Genomic DNA, 8191 nt, shown 5'->3' on the forward strand with positions numbered 1-8191 from the left:
CTGGCTGTCAATACTACATGCTGCTCAGGGTCTGTGATGTTTGGTCAATGTTCTCCTGTTATGTCTTTGTGTGGGTGAAATAAACACCTGGTTAGCCTGTGCCTAACCTCTGCCTCAAGCCTCATGTTTTTAAGTTCATCCACTACATGGCCATCCTAACAACGACCAACCAAGAGACCAAAAAACTGCATTGTCAGGTGAGTGAGAAAACAAAAAAAGAAAAGCTAGATGGTCAGGGAGCAGGACAAATTATAGAGATGATGACTGGCTGAGATGAATCTGATAGCATGATGTATCTACCCATAGCATGGCCCTGAAAGGCCTCTGTTTACACACATATCAAAGAATATATTACTGTGGTACAAGCAGGATTTAGTTTCTGTGGTGGTGTTGACAATTTCACCTAGGTATCACTCTAGAGACATGATACCGAACATAGATAAAAAGAAGATGGCCAGAGATAATGTCAGGGCCAGGGCTCTTACTATTCTCACTTTTATGGAGTATGCATCTGACACATTGTACATCAAGTTTTAATTGTGGAGTGATGGAGGTCTTCAGTCTTATCTGATCTTGTTACTTAAAATCATTTGTATCAAACCTTAGATTAACTTTAGTATTAACCTTATCAACCAGCTCTGTGTCTGATTAAAGCCAACCAGGTATATATATTTAATACTTTACTTTACTTTTACCATTTGACTGTGTAAATACTGACAAGTCCACTCCAGAGTGCCTTGTACAGTTGTAGTTGTACTAGTTGTGACAGTTGCAGACATTTGATACCATCCTTTGACCACACTTTTGCAGATCTGGTGTTGATGTCTTCCCTTTTTAATACAGTCCTGGAGATTACATCCACATGTAAGGTGTTGTGATCTGATTATTGATCCGATGAGAGACATCATAGATGACCTGTACGCTCTTTTGATGGACCACAACAGAGATCAAGAGTGTATTCTTCTTAGTGTATTCTTCTTGCACACTCACTCAGTTTTTAAGGAAGACTTGTTCTAGGCAGATTTATAGCTCTGTGGATTATTTAACCGAAATAATAATTTTAAAAGTTATTTCAATAATGTCAACAGTTAATTTCAACAGTTACTTTCAAGAGTTAATTTCAGGATTATATATGTCTATCTATCTGTTGGCACAACATCGTACAACAGTACACAACAGTGTCGCAATTTGATCAAACTTCAAAGGAAGTATCTATATGTATAGAAGTACATATACAAATTAAATATTTATGCATGTTTTTCTTTTCCTGATGTGTGTATACATTATTTTATAATAATGTATACACATATACACATAATAATATATAAATAATATATATATATATATATATATAATATATAATATATATATATATATATATATATATATATATATATATATATTATATATATATATATATATATATATATATATATATATATATATATATATATATATATATATATATATATATATATATATATATATATATATGGGGCGGCACGGTGGTGCAGTGGTTAGCACTGTCGCCTCATAGCAAGAGGGTTCCAGGTTCGAATCCCGGTCTGGGCCCTTCTATGTGGAGTTTGCATGTTCTCCCTGTGCCTGCGTGGGTTTTCTCCGGGTACTCCGGCTTCCTCCCACAATACCAAAAACATGCACATTAGGTTAATTACTCTAAATTGCCCCTAGGTGTGAGTGTGAGAGTGTGTGGTTGTCTGTCTTTGTGTGTTGGCCCTGCGATTGACTGGCGACCAGTCCAGGGTGAACCCCGCCTCTCGCCCGTAGTCAGCTGGGATAGGCTCCAGCTCCCCCGCGACCCTGACGGATAAGCGGTATAGAAAATGGATGGATATATATATATATATATATATTACACTTAAGTACAGCACTTTCAACATTCTTTTACATATGACTTAGTAAAAGGGATTGTAGATCTGTTTTTTGTTTGACATTTAAGATTATTCTTTTGTTAATCAGTGCAATTAAATCTCCTTTGATTCAATATTGTAAAACTGACAAAATTAAAACTCCCAAGGGAGGAGGGTGAATATTTTTATAGATTCTGTAATTACAGGGATCTGATTGGAACAAGTATATTAGGCAGTGACTCTGCAATGCACTAATGAGCCTAATGATCTACTTCACAATAAAGCTCATTTGCTCATAGATGTACTAGACACAACCTGTAAACATATCAGCTAAATACGCTATCAGAACACAGTGAATTGAACACAGGGTGCAGTGTACACTGAAGCCAGATGGCAACTGCTGGTTAATTGCTAAATAATCTTCCCAAACACTGGATTGTGTGGTTTTTTTTTTTTAGGTCTAAGCTAGTATTTCCAGACTGCCTGCTGGGAGATCAAATTTAAGTCTCATCTGGAAGGGAAATTTCCCAATAGGGGTTCTACTGTTTTAAAGCAGATTACAGCTGTGAGAACTTTGTCAGACTGGTGCTGATTTGAACTGTCTCCTCACCCATGTTTGGCTATCATTTACAAAAAAGAGTTATGTATGAAACAATGGTAGAGAGTTACAAGAGGCTATTACAGTACTATAGTTCCAATTGACTTGGTGATTAGTGATACAAATAGATCCTTATGTTAAGAAGTATGATGAATTACAACAGATTAAAGTCCCTGCTTTGCTGTTCTGCAATACTCAGGTTTACATACTAACAAGAATGATAAAGGTGTACCTTGTTCTGAAACAAAACTAACATTAGAATGAGGGCGATATCAAGCCCAGGCTGTAGGCCTGTACACCCACACACTCCTTGAGAAAAGGTCAAATAAGGCAAAATAACTCACGACATCTGTGGGGGTGGACCATGAATGTGCAGATGCTTTAAACGACTGGATAGTGTACAAGATAATTAATTGGCTTAACATTCTGCTTACACATCAGTAATAATAAATCACTAGTGTAATATATTTAATATAGAAAAATACAGCCCCAGGAGGCTGTACTTCAGCAAAGCACTGTTTTGAGATACATTCTGACAAAAGTCTGCTAACATGCTCACAGTAACAATGCTAATATACTAATGTTATGCAGGTATAATGTTTACTAAGCTCACTATCATATTTTAGTTTACTAGCATGGTGACATTTACTGCTGAGCAAATACAGGTGATTCAAATGTCATTAGTTGTAAAGGATTTTGGTCATAAACCAAAATTTGAAAATGCCAAATGAAAAGTCAGATTTCACTATATCCTGAGAGGGATGTGAATGTTTGAAGCAAATTTCAAAGCAATCAGTCCAACAATTGTTGCAACGTCTTTCTGAGACCCACACATGTAAACGAAAAAAAGAAAAGTCAGGGGTAACCACTGATGTGTGCAATTTGGTGCCAATTATTAGGACAATATTTTAGTGGATGAGTGAAAATATTTGATTGCCAGTGATGGTAGAAGATTCATCCTCTGGGGACCAGGACTGTTCGGACAAATCTGAAAACAATCCAGATAATAGCTGCTGAGATGTGCAAGGCAGGTTAACAGTTCAACATAACCATCTGGAGCCTCACTGGATTGAAATATCATACATTATAGGGGATTTTAGGTGTTCTATGATTAAACATCAGGAAAGTACATTCCTTCTTTTTCTTTCTAACATTCTAACATCCGTTGGTAAGACTTTTGCTCTAAATGCTATATTTTGTTTGAATATTGATCTTGCTGATAATATTTGAAATAGAATATTTTTAACATTGTGATATTGCTGCTTTTACTTAAGTCAAAGTTCTGAGTACTTCCTAGTACCAAAATGATTACTGCTGGAGTAGCTGTGAATAGAGTTAAAAATTAAACATTTGCGGGATTTAATGATTGTGGTTATTTTTGTCAACTTTAATAGATGAATTACTCTAAACTTACTTTTGTGTCTTTGCCATTTATAGCACCTTATATCATTTTGCTTGCAAGGCTTATATGGACTACAAATACCTTTATAACTTAAAATGCAGATGCTGTTTGACACTCACTTCAGGTAAAGGTGCCCCTCCAGACTGATACTTTAACTGTACGCATCCATAAGAAGCCTCTCAAGACAAAACATTGATTTATCGACTCCCTCGGCTTCCCCACTCATACTAATGACACCAGCTGGATTAAGTCTTGAAGGGCACTGATGAATAGCAAGCTGGGTGGGAGAAATACGTCAACCTGACCCACTACCACGCAGCACTGTGACTCACTACTATGACTGTACTCCCCCCGTCCATTCAGACCTGTTATTACATCTTGATTTCATTCAGTATCATCCAGATACCTTGCTAAGCAGCAGAGGGGGTAGATAGTGTGGGTGAATGAAGGATTATGAAGCAGGTTGAGGAGTTTTCTTAACTTTTTTCATTTTACAGCATTACTACATTAAAAAAAACAACTTGCATTTTGTTTGTGACTTTAAACTTACAATGAATTTTGAATTTGGAGATATTCTGGATGCTCATATTGCTGTACTGTTTGCCAGTTTGCCAGTTCTAAAGTGCTCACCATAGTGTACTCTATGGTGCAACTACACTGCTGAAAAGCTTTGCTTTAAAGCGGGTGCAGTATAATCATAGTGATGTAATGTAAAATAATTGATAACTAGATACGGTATGCTTGTTTGATCTCTGCTCTAATTAGATAAGTTAACTTAGGCTAATAGGACAACAGAGACTTAGATTCACTGTTGAAGAGGAGTCCCCAAAGTATTATGTCTGGATTATAATCATTAATTATGATAAATCTGCAGTTACTTCTTTAGGCTTTTACTTTTGGATTGAATTTACAATCTCCACTTTCTACCTTTAAGAGATTTACAATACAGTTTTGGTGACATTACTGAAAATGTGTCAATTAAATTATTTGTTTATTACATCATAGTCAAAGGTGGAGTTGTGCAGGACCACATTATATCGAGAGGTGCACCCTATTTGCTTACATGAAGAGGTAGAAGTATTAGAAACACCTCTCAGTATGAAAAAACAAGACAAAAAAATAACATTATAGGCATCATTTAAATAGAATTGGTGGTAGAATGAGACTTGGATTAGCCTGTACAGGTACACCTAATAAAGTATACTGACCACTGAGTGGAGCATCAGTCCAACATGTCTGTGGAGTCCTGGGCTTACAAGCTTACAAGCTTGTAAAAAAACAAAACTATTGGTGTGTTAGAAAGTGTGTGTATTTATGTCCATGGTAGAGACCAAAAAGGAGCTTAAAGCAATTTTGCAATTTATTTTATTTATATAGCACCTTATACATTCAGAATTGTCTCTAGATGCTTTACAGAGACCCAGAGCCTGAACCCCCAAGCAAGCAGACAGTGGTAAGGAAAAACTCCCTTTTAACAGGAAGAAACCTTGAGCAGGACCCGACTAAAAGCAAGTGAATATTGGACATTCATGAAGAGGCCCTCAACACCACACCAAGTGGATGCTGATGTTGCTCTGCAACTGCCGGATGGGTAAATAGGTTTGCTAATAATAGGTTTTGCCAAAACGGTGTATTCACTACATCAGCTTATATGATAGCCTGTCAGTGTTGTGTTTACAGCTTGTTGCACTGCCACTCTGAAAGAACTGAGTGAATGAATGAATTAAATAGACATAGTCATGTTTTGTCACTCATAAAAATATCACATCTTACATGCTTTCTGTTTGAGATTGGTACATTCCATCACAATGGAATATTGGGGATCTTTATTTCTTTAACAGCCCTTCAATACTGCTGTTAAACCCTTCAGAGTATGGACTCGTGTTCTGGTGGTGCATTCATTGCCTGTTGGAAGGTTCCCACTTCCGATTTGGCAGGTAGTGCTGAACAGAAACCCTTTTAAATTGATTGATAGTGAAACTTTTGCAATATTGTTTTCAGCACTTGTCTCTCAGTCTTACGTATACAACTTCCTCTTGTACTTAAATGTGTCACCAACCAGGCGTGTCTTTCAAACCCCTCCTTACACCTGTAGTACCACACTCCCTTTACACATGCTGCTCACTAATGGAATGCAAGTTTCATCTAAACCATTTAAGAGTATCTGTGAACTGATTTTCATACTGTGCAATGAATTCAGAGGCTGTCAGGTAGGTTAAAAACAAGAGGTGCACCGACTGCAACTGGCTGATTCTAATTTCCGATTTTTTTGGAAGTGTGACCTGCTGATTCCAATTTTCTTTCTAAGAATTTAAATTGACTGCATATACAAGCAAATGTCAGCTTTTCTTCAATTAAATAGTTTACTTTCATAATAAAAGAGATTATTAATTACAATCTCCTCTCAAAATAAAGCAACTAAAAATGAATGAATGAAAAATGAACTACCAGCCGCTCTCTGGCCCTGGGTGGGCAACAGTTAAAACTATGGTATGGTCTTTTAATGACCAAGAAAATATATAAATATATTCCATTCTAACAAACCTCTAACTAATCAATTTATGTGTAAATGTACCATAGATAAAATGCAGATTCTGAAACCTTCTTGTGCTTCCAAATTTTTGTATATAAAATCCCCAGGACACATACATCCATCCTCCATGCTGACTTTCAGCCAGCGTGAAACTTAACTGACTCAGTGGCTGATATTTCCATGTGTGGGCACTAACTATGAATAATCATGACTAACATTGATGACCTTTCTGGTTCAGCCAACGCCACATACTGTATGGCCTGAGCAGGCATTGTTCCCTATGACATCATCTGGTCAGCAGCCACCCACCAACACCTGATGCAAGTGAACGGTCTATCACCGCGATGTCCTTCGAGCATTGTCATCAAGATACTGCCTCTTGCTGGCTGTGTCTGCCATGTGTGTGGTGAACAGGGGAGAACACGAGTGAGTCACCCACCTCTCTGTCGCCCCTCATCTGCTCCCACATGATGTTTTTTTCATATCTTTTGACGCTGTGAGTGAAAGGGAGCCGGGTTTCTCAGGGTGACTCACCAGAACTCCAGGTTCCATTTCCCACTGTGCTTCTGAGTGAGAACAGTCAGTCAGCATTTGTGAACTAAGGCTCATTTAAGTGCACAGAAGGCCACTTTCACAACACAAAAAAGATACATCTTGATTAAACTCGCAGACTTTTAAATTAAATTATTTATTTCCTGTATCATGAAATATTACATTTATGCGAACATCAATTCATCAAAAACTCCTAAGAAATACTATGTTCACATTATTATGTATATATATGGTCCATTTTCCCTTCCTTCTGTTCCTTAAAAATGAATCCATCAGTGAGCTTTTGCTTTTTTTTATTGCTCATAGTAGATTTTTGGGAGCAGAGTGGTAATGTGCACAAAGAGCAATGCCGTAAGAGTAATTTTTATCACCTGATGTTGCTATGGTTTCCTGCCTTAGGGTGATGTTAAGGACTCCCCAAATTCTGTTCCTTTGCCTACATCAGCTCACATCAGCATGCACTGTAAGTTCAACCTAAACCTGCAGTGACAGCAGAAGGAGCTTAAGAGTGTAGTGCAACTCTGCGACAAACTGAGGTATTACACGTGGTGGAAATAGTATATATGTCAAATAAAGTTGCAGCAGAATACCTCTGTCTCTAGCCAAGTCTCAGCTCAGCGTTGAAGTGTTTCAGTCAAGCCATACCCAACACACACTAATATAAAAGTGCAAATTAGTGAGTTAATCACCTTGGGTGTAGTTTTTAAATTTGACCACTATTCATTATCTAATCTAAGTGAATGGACTTTCAATTAATTGACTCAAACAGTTTACTAGTTTATAATTGGATGGTGGAGCATAATTTAGTGTTGCAATACTATTTTGGACCAAGCCAGCTGAGCTTGGATTGTCCCTCATATTAATTCATTAGTTCTTGTAGGCGGCATTGACCGCAGGCTTCTACCTTCCCGAAAGCCAGAGACAACTTGCAGAGGAAAGGCTGTAAAAACACATGGGAACATTAAACTCCCCATTAGGAAAGAAGCAGAGACTGCATCTGTTTTGGTTTCTGCATCGGTATAGTCGCCAGGTGGTCATGGTCAGTGTTTTGACACCAAGGTAAAGGTGTTGCCAGTGTGAGCATGTGTTCACAGCTTCAGTACCTACGCACTTTGGCTCATGGTAGGTGAGGAATGATGCAGAAAGCACGCACTCTGTCATCACATCACAGTTTAGCTAATTGGTCTGACGTCCTTTCAGTGTGTGAGCTTTTACATTGCTGGAGTCACTCTGCT

This window comes from Scatophagus argus, chromosome 14, assembly GCF_020382885.2.
Source record: "Scatophagus argus isolate fScaArg1 chromosome 14, fScaArg1.pri, whole genome shotgun sequence".
Classification (NCBI taxonomy): Eukaryota; Metazoa; Chordata; class Actinopteri; family Scatophagidae; genus Scatophagus; species Scatophagus argus.